Genomic DNA, 22,563 nt, shown 5'->3' on the forward strand with positions numbered 1-22,563 from the left:
AGCAAAGTTAGTGATCTCATTGTCCCGTTGTATTGCGTGCATATTTGTTTATCGGCATGAAGCAGCTTCTTATCTCTTTTCCAAGCCCAAGGCAAACAAAGTTAACATTTAATTAGAAACTGTCTCTAAACTTATTGGTATTTTTGCCTTACAGTGAACTCCCTGTTCACTGACAAACACTCAAACAGCACAACTTTCTATACACTTGTATCTACTGGTATGGGAGAAGTCTTTATTAATATCACTGATCGTCTTTTCTTATACAAACATCTTTATTTCAGTGTCATTTGAAGAACCATTAAGCAGACATGTTTAAATGGATAATCTAGACACCAGTTTTAATCCTGTGAATACATTCAAATGGATGACAATGACTTTAATGGAAATTTTGTCTAAATAAACATTGCCTTCTAATGGAAGAGGAGGAACAAGAGCTACTCAGAATTTATATTTGGATCCCATGGGTCATAACCTTTTTAAAGGAATGGGCCTTATTGTGCTTTTATGTAGTGCTTTGATTAACCTTCCATCGCTTCATGGAATTTGAGGCTTCAGGGAGCTTCAGATCATCTAGGCTGATTTCCTGAATAACACAGACCATTTGTTCTCACCCAGCAACTCTTTTATTGGTTAAAAAAAAAAAAAAAAAAAAAAAAAAGAAAGAGAATTGCAAATGTTTTATGTTAAAGCATTTCACTTTGCAGAATCTGGGGCTCTTGCATGGCACAGTGGAGAAGCAGGGAAGCTCAGGGTACAGTTTCACTTCAGAGCCCCAAAATGGCAGAGAACAAAATACAAGATATACACCTCAATAATCTTACAGGTACTCTCTGCTTCAGTTTGCCAAGGAGGAAAAAAGGAGGAGGAATTCTGAAGCCCTGTGAATCTGAATGGCAAGAATATTTCTTTCTCCTCTGTAGCAGCTGCTCAGGCTGTATTTTCTTGAACACAAATGATTGTTTATTCCCTGGAGAGATGACATGGTTGACCTCACGGCACTGCCTTACACTGTCTTTGTCACCTCTGAGGTCAAAGTGAGGAAAACAAAATAAAAATGACAAAACAACACAAAAGTAAAAACCTTCCTGACTCTGCGCAGAGGAAAACGCTCCTGCAGACCCCAGAAAAAATACTAGAAATGGTGTTTCCTAATCCCAGTTATCCTGACACTGAGCTGCACCTCTTTGGGCAATATGAATGCTCTTAGAAGATGAAGCAAAGTTTTTTTCTTTCTTTTACTCACTTTATTTATTTTTTACTGTCCTCTGAACTATGGTGAGTCCATCACCTCCCCAGTGTTTAATTACCTGCACTGCAAGTAAAATTCATCTTACCTTAAGTCTGATTTTTCTAACATTAACCACCAGTCACTGAATCCTGTTTTGCCTTTTTCTAAGAATTTTAGAAAGTTTCCACCCATCAGATTCACTTAGGTGTGAAATGATCTTACAGACCGCTTTTCAATAAGCTCAATAGGTTGAGCTCCATAAGTTTCACGATATTTTGCAATTCATAGATCATTCTGAGTGTCTTTCTTCAAACTGTCTCCATACATCCCCCTTAAATTACAGAGGCAGATGCAATGAAATGCAATGCAATCATTTCAACTTTAACAGTAGTGCAGCCAGAGGCAAGCTCATGACCCTATTTCTACTCTTTACCTATACAAGGATCCCATCAGATCTTCTTGCCTTCAGCATTAAATGTTGAGTACATGGGCAGCTGACTATTCCTCACATCTTAACACCATCTTTTCCAAGATTTACATTCTCCCCTGTAGACTGTCTTCACTTCTTACCTAAACCAACTTATTTTTCAGCATTTAAGTGCATTTTTGAAGCATCTGAACACTTACCTTGGGAATTTATATCCCCGCATGAGAATATGCAGTCCTCATTGATTATTTTTCCATCTATATTCATGTCATGGCTGGATTTGCCTGGTAAATTTCTTCATCATCATAAAGACAATTGCCATATAAATAAATACCAAAATGATAGTCCAAGGAGAAACTTCTGTTATTTGAAGCAAATAGAGATTTGCAGTGGACAAGCCTTTAATTCATCTGATAGAATTCTTGTCAAGGAATTCTAAGGTCAAACTTTTTCATTAGTTTGACATTTGTTACCATATTATACTACACAATTATTAAGATAAGTAAGCATATTCCATCCAAAAGCAGTTCTTACTATGTGGCTATAATAATATTTTAAGCAGTAGAATTCTCTAAGTTCTAAATCCCAGTCATTTTTTTCTGAGGATCAATGTCCAGAAACTGTATCAGCTTCTCCAAACTCAAGATGATCCATCCAAACAAACAGGAAATTAGGAAAAGACAGCAGAATGTCTGTATGGAATATTGTAGTGTTGTCTGATTGTGCAGGGTTGGGGTTAGGAAAGCAAACAAGAAAGGTATGGATATGATGGATGAAGTCCAGCGCATAGTCCTGAAGGTGATTAAATAATTGAGGCATCTGACATACAAGGACCACCTGAAATACAGACAAATGCCGAGATCTGCAAATGTCAAGTGAAGGCTCAGGAAGGATCTTATCATTGTGCATAAATACGTGATGAGATGGAACAAAGACTCTTCTCAATAGTGTCCTCTGGCAGAAAGAGAGGCAAAGGCCACAAACTGAAACACCTGAGATTACACCTGAGCACAGTGAAACTCCTTTTTACTGTAAGGTTGTCAAACACCAGAACAGATCGGCCAAGGAGGCTGTAGAGTGTTAATTCTTAAGTCCAACTGGACATGGTTCTGGATAACCTGCTTTGACCCTTCTTGAGCTTGGAGTCGATGGTCTTCAGCAGTCCTTTCCAAACCTTAATTGTTCTGAGCTTCTGTGCTTCCATAAACGTGTCGTATCATTTCATTCTTTAGTCTATCACTCTCTAATATTTCCTCGAGTCTTTCAGTTTCTCTTTTAAGCAGATATAATAATACAAAAAATACAAAAATTTCCTGAATTATTATCTGTTCAGTTTTTGCAGAACCTGACATTGGCTGACTGAATACTGACAGGAGCAGGGACCTGCAAGTGGCAGGATGCAACATCCAAGGCTCTGAGGTGATGGAAAGAATATTTTCTTAAAAATCCACAGGATAATTCTTGATATTTTTTCAAGAAAGCCATTGATAAAAAGTAGACAGGAAATACTAGATGAAGGAATCTGCCAAGAAATTACACAATGAGTAGGAAACAAGTTTCCAAGCTTTCTAAGCTTTCTGATTAATCAAGGTTACCCAATATATCTGAATTCTCCGAGTTTAAAATGTACCTTGTTTCAATTTAATACACTTTTAAAGCCTTGATTTCAAGTATGGAATATACTGATGCCATCTGATGCATTTGCTCTGAAATTCAGCTCTGATCTTGCTGCATCCAAATACACCTTCACCTGCAACTGTATTACAGTAATTTCAAGAGCATGGCAAACACCAAAGCATTCAACTTCTACCCCTTTCTACTTTTAAAAGTAGAAGAAAAGTAGTGTAGAAGTTCATTCATAGAGTACCCAGCATCTCAATGTCCTCAACTGAAATGCAAACAGGAAGCTTCACACTAAATTTTTAAGACAACTGTACGTATGCATGCCCAGCAGCAGAGGATGCAGGAGGGCTCTGTGAGGAGAGGCTGCAACTGCCTTGTGCCAGGCAGAGCCCACTCCAGCCAGCTCCAACCCGTCTGCTGCAGGACACAGCTGAGCCCCACAACTGAGGTGGGAGCACTTCTGGCAAAGCGTATGTAAGAAAAAGCAAAAAAAATTACACAGAAATTGAGGAGCGAGGTGAAAAAGTGAGATAAACAGCCCTGTGAGCTGGGGATGGGAGGAGGAGGAGGGAAGGAGGTGCTTCAGCCACAGAATCAGGTACTGGAAAAGGGACTGCAGCCGTGGAAGATCTGAGAAGGGGCAGAGGAAAAATGTGACAAGGATGAAGTGGCAGAAAAAACCCGAAATGTCTACACCCCAGCCCACCTTGCAACCCCCATTCCATCATGGAGGGGACAGAAGGTACCTGCTGCAATAACAAGGGAAGGAGAGGAGCTGTCTTATGAGCCTGGGAGAGTTGTGTGTTTTCCCTATCTGCTTTAATATTCATTTCTTGGTTCTGTTGCCATTTCCCAATATCCAAATTAGTAATTAAGTATTCATATTAATTGGCAATAAATTAATTTAATTTCCTCAAGTTAAGCCTGTTTTTCCCACAAGAGTAATTAGTAAATTATCTCCCTGCTGTTATCTCAACCCATGGGCTTTCTCAGTCTTTCCTTATTTCCTCTTCTCTCCCACTGAGGGGAGGGAGGGAAGAAGGAGGGCCTTGGCTGCCAGCAGAGGCCAACCTGCCACAGAACAGAGGCTTCTGATAAGCATACAGATTCCTGAAACCTCAGATCTCCCAAGGCTGCAATAACAGCACACTGGATCAGTGATTTGACTTTGTGTGGTCACTGAAAACAGAATTTTTTGGTTATAGTATAAATAACACTGTTAGGAGACACTCCTATTTTCTGCTGAGTAATTTTTGGTTTCTTTTTCAGTATAAGACATTTGTTCTAAAAAGTGTATAAAAAAATCCAGTTGATGTTGCCTTTTGATAGCCGAGTGCATGTTCATCAAACAACCAAGCAAAAAGGCCTGGGATAGTAGATGTCTAGCTTACCCCGCTAAATAGAAACAGTGGAGGAATGTTCAATGAACCTTCTCAAGTTATACCTTAATTTATATATATCTATGTATTTTATCTATAAACATTGGCTCATTTTCTTCCCAGAATACCATTCAAAGGATCAGGCAAGCAAATAATCATGGGCTGTAAAGGAAGGAAACCAGGAACAAGAGATCTACTGTCTGTCCCTTAGTCCTGGACTGCTTAGAGTTTAAGAAGTGGGGCTGGATGGCTTGTAGGCAAAGCTTTGCCCTTGACCGTGAACTTCACATCATCTCCTTGAACTACAGGCATGAATTAAACTCAGAAGCTCTTACTGGAGATTGCCTGTGGGTCTGGACTTAAAGCTGACCTTTAGTTTGAGTGCAAAAATTAGTGTGCATTGAAGCCTTGGTAAATGCTCAACAACTTTTTGAAGATATTTTTTTATTGAAGTACTATGAATGAAAAATTTAGACTTCTTTGTTTTGCAGTGCATTTACAGGGAAGTCACTGTATTTCACTGCTTTCTGGAAGAAGTACAATAATCCAGTCCACAATTTTACACAGTGTTCCTAAGGACAGAAATATTACTGCAAAAATCAAAGAGGTACCAAAAGTCCCAAGAATACTTACTGTCTTCAAAAGTATTAAGAATCCTTGCACAGAAACAACTCTTTCAAGGCTTATTGACAGCTGCTGATTCACAAATACATTCAATAAAACAGTCAACTCAAGAAAGTGGCAATAAAAAGTAATGAACACTCCATTAGGAATGAGAACATATGGTCATCTTAAGATGTGGAGTAAAAACAACATCACTTAAGGCCAAGTTCCCATTGTCTTCTGAATATTTTATCATAAACATCCAAACTTACTCCGCTTTTTCTGTAATTAATGTCAACAAAAGGCTTTGTCACAAGGCTAAAACACAAAAGCAGTTAAGTGCATGGAGTGCAATACGTAACTGAAATAATGACGAGAAACTAAAAGTGATAGAGAATAAATATTTTATAATCAGACCTGTTTAACCTTCTTAAGAAAGCTAAAAAGACAAACACATGTTTATCCAAAAGACTCTTATGAGAACAATACGTTCTACCACAAAAAATATCACCGAATCTCTATTGTTGCTTAAAGCAGACAAAATGAACTACAAGATGTCATACATTTAAAAGCATTGTGAAAATACCATGTAGTTCTGTATTGCTTCTGTGAGGTATAGTGGCTTAGTTTACCTGTGTAATTTAATGTAGTGGGGTAACTTAATGTAAGTAAATAATTTGTTATTTGTTACAAAAGACACCCCCTGCAAGTGCCAAATAGTATGCAGATATTTTGTGATATGTTGCAATATCATGTCATATCTTTTTAGACTGAGCAGAGGACTGTGAGGACCTGCACATTGTTGAATACGTCTATCTGTGTAAAACTAGTATATATATAAGTAAAGGCAATTCTACTGTTCTTGTCTAAACTTGATCAAAAAATAAAAAGCAGACGAGCTGTGGTAAAATTAAGCTCAGAATTAATCCACAGTCCATATTGCATCTGTGTACTAACATACTCTATTTCTCATTTCAGTAAATTAGTCTTCATTTAGCAATGTGTTGTGCTGCCAAACTGCTTCCAAGCAGTTTGTTTTATCTCTACTTAATCCCACAATTTTGACATCCTGTAGAAACTAAATATTAGTGCAGACTTTGAAACCACAGAACTGGGAAAGGAACTGTAGGTGCAGGCTCTTGTGGCTGAGAGAATTTGCTACGAATGAACAAACAAGCAGACAAGCACAAAAAAAGGAGTTTATGACAGAAAAGGGAGCACATTTGAGAAAAGACACTCCAGAAGGCTCAGACCATATGCCAGAGATTATTTCTAGGTGTTATGTATAACAAGCAATATATGTAGATGGTTTGTTTCGTGGTCTGCACCTACACATAATTTGTGCCATCAAAATTAAAAAGTAGTTGTCCTAAAAACCTTTTGGCAGTCCTTCTGTTTTGTTGTTGTACTTCAAATTGACCATGAAAAGGTTTGTTTGATGACAAATACCCCACAGAAGCCAAGGTGAGCACTGACACCAGGCAGTAGGACAGTAGCTGGATCTCAAAACTGCAGTTCTGAGAAGACCAGATTGGAGCCTACGGACCATGACAGTGAGACCAAAGAAAGGTAAAGTTAAGGAGCCCACATGGACCAGAGGAACCATAACAGCCCTCCACAGGGATACTCAATCACAGCAGATTTGTTCATGTCAGAAATCTGGGGCTTACAACTTTTGAACAAATCTACCTGGTCCTCTGAATGATAAACTGGCAGGGATAAGAATGTACAGTATACGTTAGTGTATACAGATACACAGATACACAGGAACAAATATATTTCTGAAATTAAAACCCCAGGAAAATCAGTGCTCTGTGAGTGTGCCTGGCAAGCACATGACTTTGGGCAATGGCATGAAATACTGAGAAGCACAGGCAGAGTTTAGTATGATGACAACTCACAGTCCTAGGAGAAAGGAAAGCACAGAACTGAGAGTTTAGCTTGCCATGACTGATTAAAATCAGTATAGAAAACGATGCAAAAGTCATCCTGGTTCCTACATTATCTTCCTTCAAATATTCTTTGAAGATTCCATTTGCCACAATGGCTACAAGAAGCCTAAATTACATGACACCCATGTTAAGGGCTAGCTGAGATTCTTTCTTTGTCTTCCACACACTCAGCTTTTCTTGTCTCTCTGCTGACTCTGATTGTCAATTCTGAAGCTTAGGTGAACTGTTCTGTGCCCTATTTGCACATAAAACCTGTTTCATGCATTTGATTTCTCTATATTACAATATGAATGTATTACAGTACAAAACTATTCTTTCTTTTTATGATATGGCATATCCCAAAGATTTTCTTCTGTAAAGAGAATCATAGAAGGTAGACATTGATATGGGGTTTTGGTTTATTTATGACTATATTCTCTATATCTGTACAAATCTAAAAATCTACATTTGATATTGTTACAACTTCTGGTTTACCAGCACCTACTTTTGTGTGGTAAATTTCTGTAGTAGGTTTACGTAGTAGATTTTGACTCTGTCTTTTTAACAGAGTCCAAACCCTTTTATAATAATTGAGATTAAACCACACCTCTTGTGGGTTTATTTTACCTCTTCTAATTAGCTCCAGGGGGTATTCTCCTCTGAGTAATTGACAGAGATGAAAAATACCTACCAATGTTTAAAAAATTAAACTGCAGCAATTATTCCCCTAACTGTATCAATACAGATATTGCATAATGCAAAAAGTGCATAATCCAATAAAGAACAGAGGAATGTTTGGTTTTTTGGGGTTTTTTTGGGTTTGTTTTTTTTTTTTTTTTTACAACCCAAAGGTTCTGTCTCATTAAACAAATATTTCCAAGGCAGCAGTGCTATATTCATATCTGAATGGAACCTTGGAAGAATGTTCATGTGCTCTCTTTAACTTCATTTTAGACATGTTTAGTGAAGAGAAGAATTGAAATAATTGTAATTATCCTTCAGGAATAAAAAAGTCTAAATGTAATTTATAGTAAACTCCATTAAAATTTTAATATATTTTGAATGTGCCATTAGCTACATTATTCAAAGGCTGAAAAGAAAAAGAAGTGAAAAGGCTGGTTTTACTTTGACCACATTTATGTACAATCACAAAATGTAACCAAAGGCTTTTTTATCATACGGGATATTCTTTAAATTTGTCCTTCAGACAGGAAAAAATGATTGTAGACACTTCTTTCTATAGCTGTGATAGAAATACAAGTCATGGCAACTGTCACTTCAGTCTTTTGAACATTTCTACGTCCCTACCAACAAAGATACTTAGGTGATGGTGTTTTGTTTGGTAAAATGGTTTCCCACATTTGTTAATTCCCCTTTATTGAATGTATTATTTACAAACATAGAATATTTGAGGTTGGAAGGGGCCTTAGAAGGACACCCAGAGTGCAAATAGAGCCGGGTTCCCTGGACCCCTCTGCCTTCCAGGGAATCAACAGCTCCCCTCAGTTTAGCATCATAATAAGTTACTAAGTAACTTACTTAGCACACTTTGAAATTCTGTGTGCAAGGGACAGTACAGTGTTATGTATGGTGCATAATGAAGCCTGAACTCAATTGATGGGCACCAGGAAGATAAGTTGTTTGCAATAAAAAAACAATGTAAGAAAAATTGAGTCTCAGTCAAGTGTTAAAAATGTACACTTAAAAACCAGATTAAATGAACATAATTCCATTGTCTTCAAATTACTGATGTGCCTTTGAGTAGCAGCTTATTGCTTTCTACTTTGGAAATAAATAACTTGTGCTGATTTTCTTGAGCCAGTAGCCTATGAACAGCTTTTTAGCAGAAGAGAGAATTAACTGGATGGAGGACCACTGCTTCTTTACCATTACAGGGTGAAAAGCCCTTCTGCTTTGCAAATGACATCTTGAATAACGTCAGCCATGCTAGGTTTATGTGAGCAGGATGACACACACCACTCTGAGGGAATGAAGGGGAACATCAGCAGGCAGCCTAAATTACAGTGTATTTACTTCTCCACAATTCATATATTCACACCAGCTGAGGATCTGGCTCCTCAAGCTCCCTTTCAGTCCAGGAAAGCAAAGTGCCTCATCACAGAGCAGCAAACTGCTCACAGTTGGTGCCATTCAAGGTGCAGTTTGGAAAAGCAGAAGTACTGTGGAAATACTGGAAAAATAGAAAGGACAGTGGTTTCATGTCCAGTTCACTGAAATACTGTCTTCCTAGGTTCAGCTGAATGACCAAAACAATATAAGATTTATTGCCAATTCATAAACTGCTGAGGAAGCAAAAACCTGAGTAGTTACTGATTAATATATTGAAAAATTAATAACTCTTTTGGTAACATTATTATCATGTAATAAAAATTGTAAAGAGGAGAGTTTGGATATGAGATTTTGTTTTTTTCATAATTCAGGAAACTCCCATTCTCAAGCAGACAAGCCACCCAGTCAAATAAACACATAAACCCAGATGAGGCAGATCCCATTAAGATGAATGCAGTTCAACAGTGCAGAAAATATGCTTTGTTACAGAAAAAAATAATTTTCTAGTAAAGTATATGAGCAACTAAAGTAATGATATTGGATTTCTACCTACTTCTTTATCAGGAATTTATTTAATTTACAAGCGAGGGCCACAAAGTACTTACAGAAGTAACATTGATCAATTACATTTTGCTCAAATTATACAGTTTATTATTTTTTCAGGATGAGTGAATTTCTTTTGCCTCATTTTCTGTGCATTCTTAAGCCCAATGTGTGCTAGAAAGGAGATTTTTGAGACAGGTTAGATTTTGGAAAGATGGCACTGAACAGGGGATGACCAGTCAGTGTCATTGCCTAACAGCAGTTTTGCTGGCTCAAGGCACAGCTATATTTAAATAACAGCCTACCTTTATACCACCTCCACATGGCATGTACATGGTGGAAGAGGAAAATATGCACAATAGGAAAGAAGTCTGGCTGTGGTAAGTTCACATTTCAGCAATACTCACCCTTTACAGCAGGCCAGTAGAGGCAGTTAGCAAAGAGCTGCAGTATGTGCTGTTGTGACCTGTGCCAGGAAATATTTTTGAAGAGCAGAAACGCAGAAAACCACTCAGGTGGATGACCCGGAGTTCATAGCAGCCTGCAGTGGACCAGTGTTCAGTGACACTGAGGAACTTTCATGTCTGCTTCTCCTCACCACCTAGTCCTTCTGTATAAAAGATTCTGAAGTTGATCTAAGCAGCTGCTTGGAAAACAGTCTCAGCTCCCCTTTTTTGTTTAGGGAAAAGAAAATGCATAAAGGATGCATAGAAAGACCAAGACAGAGATCTCACAGAAAGTATTTGGGATAGGATGGTATGCTAAGATCAGCATTCATTTACTTAGGTAACTTGAATGTGCATCCTTCTTATCAGAGATCTTCCCTCTATTCCTGGCAAAATTTTCTCTGAGGGTAGGAGAAATTCTAACCTATAATGAATATGACAGAGCTTAAAATATCCACCTTTTCGAGCTACTCATATTTAACTTTTTCTAAGGTGAACCAACATTCAGGTTGGCAAACTCTTTTTCTAAATCACTATCTCTCAAATGAGGGGCTGAGGGAATGAAAACAGGAGTAAAATTTTCCACAAAATTGAGAGACCAGTAACTGGTCTGATAGAAACAGCAGAAGTAACAACTTTACTGCATTGGCTTCTTTTCTTTTTTAGCAATGAACAGTCCAAGAGATTGCACAAAAGCCCATGTTCCTGGGCTGCTGAGCTTGAGCATTACCCTTCTCCTTCATCATACCACATGCCATCTTCAGAAAATGGTTTTGTTCATCCCATTTACACCAGATCTGCTTTCACATAACTCCAGACAAACTTATATTGCGCAAGCAATTTCTGCAGAGCACAGGGAAGCTGTTCCTATTTCAGAAATCAGGTTAGAGCACCACAGTCTTCCCTGGCTGAGTCTGTGTCAGTGTCTGCTTGTGCATGAGAGTGGAAATTCAAACAGCAGACTTAAAACAAGGGGAACAAGCAGGATCAGGTTGGGGGATGGAGGGCAGACTTCTGAGAGTTGAGAATGACTAGCTGTTTTTTTTGGAAGGCTATTTTGTGTCCAGACTCTGCATCTTACTGTGAGCCTGAATTTTACATGTTACCATTATTATTACACTCTCTGCTCTGCTCTGGAATCACCGGCCTGAATACACTTTCAAAAGCCATCTGTAGACTATATAGGTGGTCAACGTGCTGTCTGCATGGCCAAGATCTGTTCTTATCAGCTCCAAACAGTGGAAATAAAAGTGATTGAATAGCATACATTTATATTTGCAGCCAAAACACTAAACTACTGCCTGTGCATAGCCCATATATTCAGACTTTAAGGTACAAGCACAAACATGACAGATGAAAACTTGCCATGCTCCTTGTTGTTATATGTTCGAAGGATAAAAATCTAGACAGAATCCATCATCCTTTTTATAAAACCCAAGTATTAATTTGAGTGAGACTAATTAGTTACCCACTTTTGAGGAGAAATGAGAAATGAGTTATTCACCTCCTCTCGTATTTAAAGTAGAAGATTAACTTCTCAATTTTAATGGCATTTTAAACATTTCCTTCTCTTTTAATCTTTGGTACAAATTTCATATAGATACCTCTGCAACAGAAAAGCTCTCTGCAAACTGATTCTGACATATAAGGTGAAGCAAGATCATTTTTCAATAAATTGCAGGAGTTGACAGTGAGCTGATTATGATGCTTTGCTGCTGAGCTCAATTAATAAATTTGGACTATGGATTTAAAATGTCAACATCTGATGTAAATGCTAATAAATTATATTATCATCAGTATCTCTGACTGTAAAATCTCCATTCCCATCTGTCTTAAAAGCAAACAAACTAATATACTTTGCAATTTGGTGTGCTGACCCAATAAAGGCAGGTTGATCACCACACAGTAATGAGTATATGTATCATAAATAGTATCATTGGTTTAAAACAGCTCTAGTATATTTAAACTATAAATAAATGGCAAAGAGCCTTTCTAGAAATAATTTACTAAGTTCTGCTGAATGGAAGAAAAAATATCCATCCTTTCTAGTGCAATTTGATGAATGATACTTGTTATTCTCACTGTCCCTGACACTGGCAGAAGTAGTATAGTTACCATGCATTGAAAGTATAAAATACTCATTATGGAAGTATTATTCTTCACTAGAAATTAATTTAAATGAGAAAGTTGAAGCTTCTGAAAACTTTTCTGTCAAGGAAATAAGTATACAACAGTTTTCTCCCATATCTTTCTGGATTTGTGAGGTTCTAACATCACCAGCAGTCTGTTGGTACCTCTAGTTTATCAGCTAATGGCATGAAAAATTCAAAAGAAAATGCTTAATGAGAGCTTCATGGACTATCCCAAGTCTCCTGAGGCTTATGCAGAACAATTCTAATCTTTCATAGCAAGATTTAGTAAGCTGCAATAGTTCTAGGCATTTCTAGAGCATGATGATATCGTGCACAACTTAGAAACAAAGCATCGTTATTTTGGGTAAAAATGTGATAGACAGAATTTTATCAACAAATATTTACCAGAATCCAAATCATCGTCAGGATCTTATCTTGAATGCTGATTTTCTGTTGAGAATTCATTTTCCCATAACAATACTTTTAAAGTTCATCAACCCTCTGGGGAAATGCTTTCCTTACATAATTTTATATTTACAAGCAACAAAAATAGTCTCAGTCTGTGTCTGTTTATTACTTTAAATCTTGTAAAAAATTATATTTTCTTTACACATAACTTTATTGTTGCGGTTTTGCTTTGGGTCAGTTTGCTTTCATACCTCCCACACAATTACTATTAGCTGAGAGAAGGTTTATGCAGACAAAAGAGACTGGATTTGGGAAAATAATATGAACATTTATTATTAGCAAGCTAAAACTAAAGAACTATATCTATAACAATTCTACTTAAGTAAAAGTACTATGTATTTACGGAAATACTTCTCCCCTCTTTATATCAGTCCAAGGAGGAGAAGCGGTTTCTTTCTCCAATCTAGGAGCTTCAGGTCTCTTCAATAACTCTGCAGCACTCTCGTTGCATCTGTAACTCTTTCTCTGTGTTGGCCTCCAGGGCTGGGCCTACCCCCCTCCTGGGCTAAGACCAGAGGCTGGGGGTTACCCAGGCCCTAAAGGTCTTCTCTTCCATGGACTTGCAAGGGGGCACTTGCTTACCATGAATCTTCACCACAGGGTTACAGGAGATAATGGCTTATGAGTCCACCCCTGTTTTCCTGTGGAGGTCCCTCTCCATGGGAGAACAATCCTTGAATAGACCTCTCCAACATGGGTCTAGTATGGATCCCTCACATGTATCCCAAGCTTACCCAAGCCGTTCTCACTCCAGCATAAGCCTTTCTCTCAGGGTCATGAATCTTCAGCAGCAGCATGGATCCCACACACGGATTCCAGCATCCCTACCCGAGCCATTCTTGCTCCAGCATAGGTTCTCTCAGGGTCAAAAATCTCCAGTACCAGCAGCATGGGTCTCTCACTGAGATCCCAAGCTTACCCGAGCCATTCTCGCTCCAGCATAAGCCTCTCTTTCAGGGTCATAAATCTTCAATAGGACTCTGCCTCATTTCAGTCCTTCTCATGAAGTCTCGGCTTCCTTATATATCCACAAGCTCTTTTGTGGGCCGTATAGGGGTCTCTTCACCCCAACAATCTTCCAAAGGTAGCAGGGATTTATTTTTCAGTCTTTTCCCTGCTGAAAGGAGTGAGCGAAAGGGGGGAGAAACAGCCCCCCTCCTTCAAACTTTTCTTCTCTCTCCTGCAGCTGCCAACTTTGACCTTGGAGATCCCTTATCTCTTTGCTGGAATTCTTCTGCAGTGGTTCTTTCTCCAAGCAGTCAGTCCTCTAAGTTTTTTTTTCCTCTTTCCTCTCTTACATGAGAGAGGAGGAGTTTCAGTGCCACACCTGCCCCTGGCCCAGGGGAGGAGGGGGACTGGCCCAACTCGGGGCCTGCCGCTTCTTCTACATGGCTGCTGCTCCTAATTTCAACTGTGCAACCACCTTCTCTTCCATTTTCTTAAATATATAATTAGGAAAGGTGTTACTGGAACTTTTGATTGGCTTTTTATCCGGAAATCCACCTGGACAAAACCATCCTCAGCCCCAGAGGCTGGCTGGTTGGGCAAAACCACGACATTTATTTCCTTGGGAAATTTTATAATGTTACATAATGGATGAAAATACTTCACACTAAAAAATAGTTTCAAAATAAAACATTCTTTATGGTGTACAGATGGACTCTTGTGCATATAATATTTTATTAAGAATTAAAAAAATTGATTTATACATGACAGTTTTGTTCATAATATCCATACTGTAATTTCTGAAATACTCTACGTAGTATACATTACTACTTAGGAAAATATTGCAATACTGAACTTGCTCAGGGAGTGTGATTTAAATGGAATTATATGGGTCTGTGTTAGCTCTGAATCTGGGTCTAGACTGTTTTCACAGTATCTAAGTATCAGCTAATTCATAATCAATGATCTAGCTGCTGCTGAGCCACCCTAAAATACTGTGAAGGTTTTGCCTTCACAGGATATGCACTAACCTAGTAAAGGTCAGAATTAATATCCTAAGGTATTTCATGAGTGATGTTAAATTTTAAGTCTCTGTATGTAGTGACACAACAAAGCCTAAAAGAAATAGAGATAAAACTGGGCAGTGAGTGTGTTTTAATTCTTCTACTGTCACTAGCTTTGTCCGTATTTGTTCCGTGAAGTAAATCACTTCATTTTGTTTTTCCTATTTCCCTGTCTACAAAGGTGATAAGACAGATCTTGTACAGTTTGCAGGAAACTTGCAATTTACTACTGCCTTACACACTCAGTAGCCAGGACAATGTTTCAGCATGTGGAGATAGAATGACAGAGAGGATACACATTGGACTGAAAGTCTAAAGTAAGAAGGAAATATTGTTTTGCAGGACTGTAGTTTTTGCAGCTAGTACATACCACCATGCTGAGATTGCAAGCAACAACTTTCCTGCCAACCACCCTGACCATCTCCTGTCGTAGGTTTCATCTTGTGTGTCACCCAATTCCCCTGCCTGCATTCTTCCTAAAGTGCCCTTCCTAACAGGAAAAAAGTGGCATTTAGGGGAAGGAAAGAGAAGCAAGGGGCAAAGGTTCCCCCAGCTGCAAAAACTGCTCATGCTAAGGAGAGTTGAAAACATTGGTACACATATACTGGTTCTCCTGCCATTCTCTCTTGCTTCTCCACCTTCATTGTATCTCTTTCTGACAGGTATTCAGCAAAGACACATCCAAATTCAACTGCAGCTTTCTAAAATACAAAAAATTCGAATTTTGAAAGAGGAAATGGAGGGAGGATAAGTCTTGTGTGTAGCTGAAAAACCAAAGGGAAAAAACAGCTGAGATTGCTGAGAAAAACAAAGCTTTGTATGATTAGTTATTTACTTGGAAAGAAAAATACAAATGAATTTTTATACATCCTTACAATGCAAGGGTAACAGAAATTCATCACAAACCAAAGATATCTAAAATGCAAATTACACTTAGGTGAGAGACTGACTAAGCCATCCAGGGGGCTGTGGTCAAGCAGAGAGATTCAGAGAAAATGTTACACCTGAGTAAGCCTGCTAGCGCAGGAGAAACTTAAAGTATTACAGATGAAAAGAAACCCAGATCGAAAAGACTCTGATTGGTAACAGAAATCAAGCAACTTCAATTAGACTTGCCCTCAAGGAGATGTCTGGAGTTGCAATGTGGGTACAAATTGCATTGCATTGACAAAATACAGAAACTGTCTCTTTCAGAACCACAAAAATCTACTTTGAACAAACAATAGGCCTACTAGCATATCAAGTGGAACAAATGAAAATTGTCAACATCAGAGCAACTGTTTTAAACTGGTAACTTAACATGACCCTAAAGCGGAATAGAAATTAGATGTTCGGATAATGTTCAGAAAAGTGAAGGCAGAGATCAGCAGCCTGCCCTAGGAAACAGCAAAGTTGTAACATGCAGAGCCCTTCAATGAAGTGTTGGCTCATCCCCACAAAACACAGCTTTAGAAACTTTTATAGGCTGTGCAATAATCCCTGTCAGAATCATCATCCAAGGAAAAGAAGTCATTAGCAGTGAGCAATCATCAGATGAGTGATTTACTACTAGTCTTCTAAATGATCAGTCATGGTGGGTATGAAAACTTCATTAAAAACATTATGGAATCAATATATGATCTCTACTGTAATGCGATGCATAATCATTAAGAGCATGAAGGGTATAATAACATATACCCCTGCTGTCTTCCTAATACTGCTACTTGGTTAAAAAAAATTATGTATGTGCATATGTATATATATATATATATATATATGTAAATTTAAGCAAATTAAACACCTGTTCATGACATACTTTTTAAAATTCAATTGAAAATTTGACAAAATTGATAAATAGATAAGAAAATTCTAACTTCCAAAATATTCCCCATATGCACAGCAACCAGTCATAACCAATAAAATATAAGATTCCATAAAAATTTAGGAATCTACATGTTAAGCAGTGTTATACCTAGCCTTCAGGTATTCCAATGCAGGACAGCTAGACACACTAATAAGAGTATACCAGGCACAGAGCAGCCTAAAGGGAAGTCCTGAAGAATGGGTTTGCACTGTGTTAGTGCTCCAGCACTACCAGGTAACACAATCTTCCATTTGGGATTTGCAACCTTAGAAAATTCTTAGTTTTTCTTTCCCTCTACTCTCAAAACAAACCAGTCAAACCAACCCTTTCAGGGTACAATTTTTTGTAGGAGGATTTGCCTAAGACTTAGCTCACAACTTTCTGAGGACACATGGGGAAGAGGCAGACTCCAACAGATTCAAGTTCATCCCAGGAGCTCACTTGTCCTACCACAGCTAAGGTGCTATCAGGTAACTGTAATGTTCTGTACTAGATACTTATCAAATGTAAATGGTGAGGATTTTAGAGAGAAGCTGGATGAGGGTATGTTGTTAGGTGTTTCCATTCAGTCTAAATCCCCCATCAGACACTGTGGCCTTTTTCTAACCTTTGAATGATCGGCTTTAGGATGGCCTACAAAAGCCGCTTTGTTCATTCAAAATCAAGGAAAAGAAAGCATAGGGCTGCAGCACATTTAATGCTGGCCAGATAAATGTAATAATGTGGTATTATGCTGAACTGATATGCTTGACTGGTTGCTATCTGACTGGACCACAGTGTGCTGGGACTGCAGCCTGTGACCTTTCAGGGGTGAAAGTTGTTCCACGGCACTGACATTTACCCAGGCTTTGAGAGTTTCTGCCTCCTAATACAATGACTGCTTTATGAGAAGTCTTGGCATATTCCACAGTTTAAGAAAAAAGAGAGGAGGGCAGTGTAAAAGGAATTTCAGAAACCTTGGTTACCAGGATGAGGAAAGGAGAATGTAAAAACTCTAGAAATGTAAGCTTAGTATTATTCCCAGGGAGTGGCTGCTCACCAAATCTCCATTAATTTTACAGCTGTGGTTTAAACTAAGTGGGTTTTATTGCACAGATGAACACTGGCTGTTCCCTGCTTGGTCTGCCCCAGTTTCACATAATTCAATTACTACCTCCAAACTTCCATTTGTCAGTGTTCCTGGCTGCAGATATTTCTTTCTGTTCTTCCATTAGTTTGTCTGTAACAATTATCTGTAGATGACAAAACCTGAAGATCTTGAAATATATTTAGAAAACTGCAAAATATACAAGGTTCTGACCAAAAGGCCCTGCAATATAACAGATAATACTTATCACTAAAAAAGCAGGCAGCAGAGCAGGAAGCTTTCACATGCACTAATAACATCACACTATGAAAGCTGTAGAGAGGATGCTGTTGCACTGACAGATAATTTTGTCAATAACATTGCTTTTGGTTATCATTCTTACCCAGGTATTAGTTACTTGATACCATTAAAAGCATTTTCTTGGATCCAAGCTTTACAATTAAAGCAAAATTAGTGCCATTGGTATTATAAAATAGAATGTAAAACAGAAAAATATGCAAATCAAGGGAAAGTATGTTGCCTTAGCTTGCCCTATGAGTTTAAGATGATTTACACCATTTTACTGAACTAAAAGAGTCAGCAGCAGTGGAAAGATTATTCAGGGTGGGATAACTTCTTAGTGGGGCTGAAAAAACGTAGCAGTTTCCAGGTTGCCCTCAACCCTATAGCCAGAGTAAGGAAGGAAAGGGGAAAAAAAAAGAGGCTATGCTTCAGCATGACGCTGACATTCCATGTCTGCCACGACAGTCATTCAGGATCTCTCACAGCAGCAGTTATAGTATTGCAACTTGTACCATCAGTCTGGTCTGATACACAGCTGGCCCAGGGTCGTGGTACTGGCAGTAATTTACAACATCTGTGCACCTCCCCCAGGTTACACTTTGTGCCTCGAGGCTGCAGTGAAGAGCTGGATCATTAACTTTAGAGGCGTTTAACTTATGCTTGCGTTATGACTGCTGCCTGATGGCATCCAACTCCCCTCTGTTCCCAGGTTGCCATGACAAACTAAAAATCTTGATGCAAGCAGAAGTTAGTAAATCAGATGACTTCCATGAGAATTTAGGGGATAGTAGCTCTGCCTCCAATATCTTAACAGATAATCATTTTCATGGCCACTTGACAGTGGCAACAGTTATGACTTCTGCATTCTGCTTCATTAACATTTCTGGGATTCAGCACTTTGCAAAGATGCAGCTGTTCTTTGATTCATGAACACTGCAGCAGTGCACAGAGGATACACATGGCCAAATATCCATTAGCCTGGACTTAGGCATCTGTATATGTGACCTTCTTTTCATCATTTGGAACCTTTAGCACATCTCTTTGGCATCATGAGAGTGTTACTACTCATACTCTGCTGAGAAATAAGCTCCTTTTTCTCCTCTTTGTCTTCACCCTTAAACTAAAAGAATATTTTTTCATGAAATTTTAAATGATCATTTTAGATGTTGGTAAGTTGGGATTTTTTTACCTGTATATATGAATTAAACAGCTTGATTTATGCACCATTTTAATGAACACATCCAGAATTAGGTATCTCCTAGATCCTAGTTTTCCCCTCTAAACATTAAATACTGATGATCAATGTGAATTGAATTCAGAGTAATCTTCATTTTTATAAAAGTACTTCTAGAATATATTGTTTAGTTCAAAAACTATGAAAAAAATGACATATTTCTCTTGTCAGTAATAGTGATATTATGTGACAATTATGTTGATCAGCATATAAAATTTTGCTTTAGAGTAGCAAGCTACAACAATGAAAAGGACAGCACATTTGGTTACATAAAAAAGGTTATTTATGTGTTTACAGCTAAAGATAACAGTTCTGTCATGAGAATCTTACATTACATTATTGTGTGTTGCAGTAAGTAGACTATTATGCGACTATGACCAAGAAGGCTTCTGGCATAGATAAGCACGTTGCTGTGCCTGGAAATCAGACTCCTCTATGAAGGAAAACTTGGGGTTTGATTTTAAGCAGGTTCTTTTCTGATCGTCACACCATTTTAATTATAGGTGAAGTAAAATTTATCTCATTGGGTCCATACATTATTAACTCTCAGTCTTCAGGTTTACGATAAAATTATAGCCCAGGGATGCTCACCTCACACCCAGTGGGGTTTCCTGCAGCCCATCAGAAAAAAAAATCCAGCCACAGCTCCTTTCAGAACCCTTTCTATTCAGCCAATTCAGCAGCTTCTAAGGAGTAGGGGTTAATTCTGAATTGATTTGCTTCTCTTGTGTCATGAGGGAAGGATCAAAGGAAAAATGGTGATGAGGAGCAGGTTGCAGTTGTAACAAGGGCAGTTCATGTAGCCAGAGGAGATCTTTCCTCACTCCATAATAACTCCAATGAAAGTGGTTCCAAAATTAGTTTGCCAATTTGCTCCAGTGGCAGCAGCCCACTCCTGGTTGTTTTTCTTTGGGTGCATCTGAGGAGACCGCACTTGTGAATGATGTGGTTGAAGAGGACAGAATAAGCCCAGTTCTCCTGGGAAGCGTTAAATGCATTTGAATTCCCTCCCCCTTTACCTGAAGGGTAAATTTTTTTATTTGCTCTCTTCTCATTTTTCTAACCTATTCTAGTTCTGACACTGTCAGCATTACATCTTATTGATGGATCTAAGGCTCTTTGTCCATCTTCCAGGACCGTTCAGCTATGCTTTTTAGCAGGAATTTAAATTTTATTGGAATTAAATATAGGAACATTTGCATTTTTAGTATGACTGTTGGACAGTTTTTATCTGTCCTGTATCACAAACACCATTTTTAAGATAAACCATCCTACTACTGAAATGCAAAATGATTTAATGAGACACAATACTGTAAATTCTCTCTTGCTCTCATCAGCCTTTTTCATTATCAAAGGAGTGCAATATCAAATTAGTTTAACTTCTTGACTCACAAGAGAATTGAAAGAGCTCACAAATTAAGATTCACCTGCAAGAATGTTTTAGTGCCAGGATTTAAAGTGAAGGACCAGTTGATTGATAAGCAGAATTAAGACAGGTGAATAAAGTCTTTGGGGATCAAACCTTCTCAGTGCCCAAGAACATGTCACTTAGCATAACCCCATTTATTTTAATAATATGACAAGTCTGGGATTTCTAAAAATTTCAGCCTGGTAATATACAAGGAGCTGCACCCAGCTCAAGGTATTTAATGATCCCCATCTCTGAATACAAAGACAGCTGTATTTGTCATATATCTTTTACAGTAAGGAAACCATCTTCTCACCTCCCCAGTAAGGGAAGAGATCTCTCACTGAAATATCTAGCTGAACTTCCCCTTTCAGTTACTTCTCATTCCTGTTGAGTTGTACACCCTTCATGATGACAGAGTCTCATTCTTTTGTTCAAGACCTTGTCCCTAAATCTGTGAGCTGAAGAAAGAATAAAAGTTTCACTTAACATGACAAGATCATACGGGACTACAGCAATAACTTTGTAGATTTTTAAGGCAGAAAGAAAAAAATTGACAAACCTGACCAAAAAAACAGCCAACCTCTGTCTCACCCCCTAGAAAAAAAACAAAACAAATAAAAAAAAAAAAAAAAAAAAAAAAAAAAAAAAAAAAAAAAAAAAAAAAAAAAAATAAAAAAAAAAAAAAGACAAATGAAGTTGACCGGTAAGTATTAAATAACTTGTAATTTAACTAAACTGTATCTATTCAGAAAGACCCTCTCTCTCAATTGTTTTTGAAACAATGTCCCATATATTAATTGATTCTCACAGTTGAAAATTAGCTACTTGCTTCCAATTTAAATTCTTCTGGTCCCAAGGAAAGTTATTTCCCCCTAAGACCTGGTGTGGAATGCTCACCAGTCAGTCATTTTTCAAGCAACAGAAGAATGACAGGACTTTAGTACTATTTTTACACACTGCTTCTTTCGCATGCCTTCATGCATAGTGCATCATACAAGACACAGAATCATGTATTTGTCTCTAGAGATATATGTGCTTTAGCCCCAGTGAAAAACCGATCTCTCTAGGGAAGGATACCCCTGAGAGAAACTGAGATTTTTATGGTAGATTAGTCACTGTGTAGAAGTGCTCAACTTTTTAATGTTTTCCCTTTAATTTCCTCTTTACATTTTAACAGAATCATAGAATCAATTAGGTTGGAAGAGACCTCCAAGATCATTAAGTTCAACCTTTTATCAGTCACCACCTTGTCAACTAGACCAGAGCACCAAGTGCCACATCCAGTCATTTCTTGAACACTTCCAAGGATGGTGACTCCCCCACCTCCCTGGGCAGGCCATTCCAATGCTAAACAACACTTTCCATGAAGAAATTCTTCCTGATGTCCAACCTAAACCTACCCTGATGCAGTTTGAGGGCAGTTTAACCCCACCTTCCTATGATCTCCTTTCAGGTAGTTGTAGAGAGACTGGTGAGATAAATACAAAACATCTATTTTTTTCAGGTTATGTTGTCAGAGTTTTCTACATTTTGACTTACTAATTTTACGCCAGCTCACAACTTCAATTTTTTCCTAGTCCCAGTTGTCCATGATAGTACACTACCTTTTCTCTACTATACTACCCTCATCATTTCATTTCTCTGAGAAGACTTTAAATACTGGTCTGTTAAAGCTTTTCACTCTAAAATGTACTTCCAGTAAATGATAACTAAGGTCTTGCCATTCTGGGTTGAATAGACATACTGCAGCAGTTATTATCAAGCTTATCAAACGTGATTCATACTGTGTAAGAGTTTATGCACTCAATCAAATCCTTGTAATAAAAAGGATGTGATACTTGTGTCCC

The 22,563-nt window shown here is 38.0% G+C and overlaps 1 protein-coding gene across 1 annotated transcript in view; it reads right to left on the minus strand.

Moving 5' to 3' along the window:
* Positions 1-20,613: 20,613 nt before the first annotated feature.
* Positions 20,614-22,563, minus strand: part of MYOM2 (myomesin 2) — a 90,801-nt gene continuing 88,851 nt past the window's right edge. Inside the window, exon 39 of the transcript XR_003573002.1 lies at positions 20,614-20,624. The gene's annotated coding sequence lies outside the window, so the exon portion shown is untranslated. The remainder of the gene's footprint in view (positions 20,625-22,563) is intronic.

The sequence above is a fragment of the Empidonax traillii genome, unplaced genomic scaffold, assembly GCF_003031625.1.
Source record: "Empidonax traillii isolate 1590-97213 ecotype Southwest subspecies unplaced genomic scaffold, ASM303162v1 scaffold676:size484234, whole genome shotgun sequence".
NCBI lineage: Eukaryota > Metazoa > Chordata > Aves > Passeriformes > Tyrannidae > Empidonax > Empidonax traillii.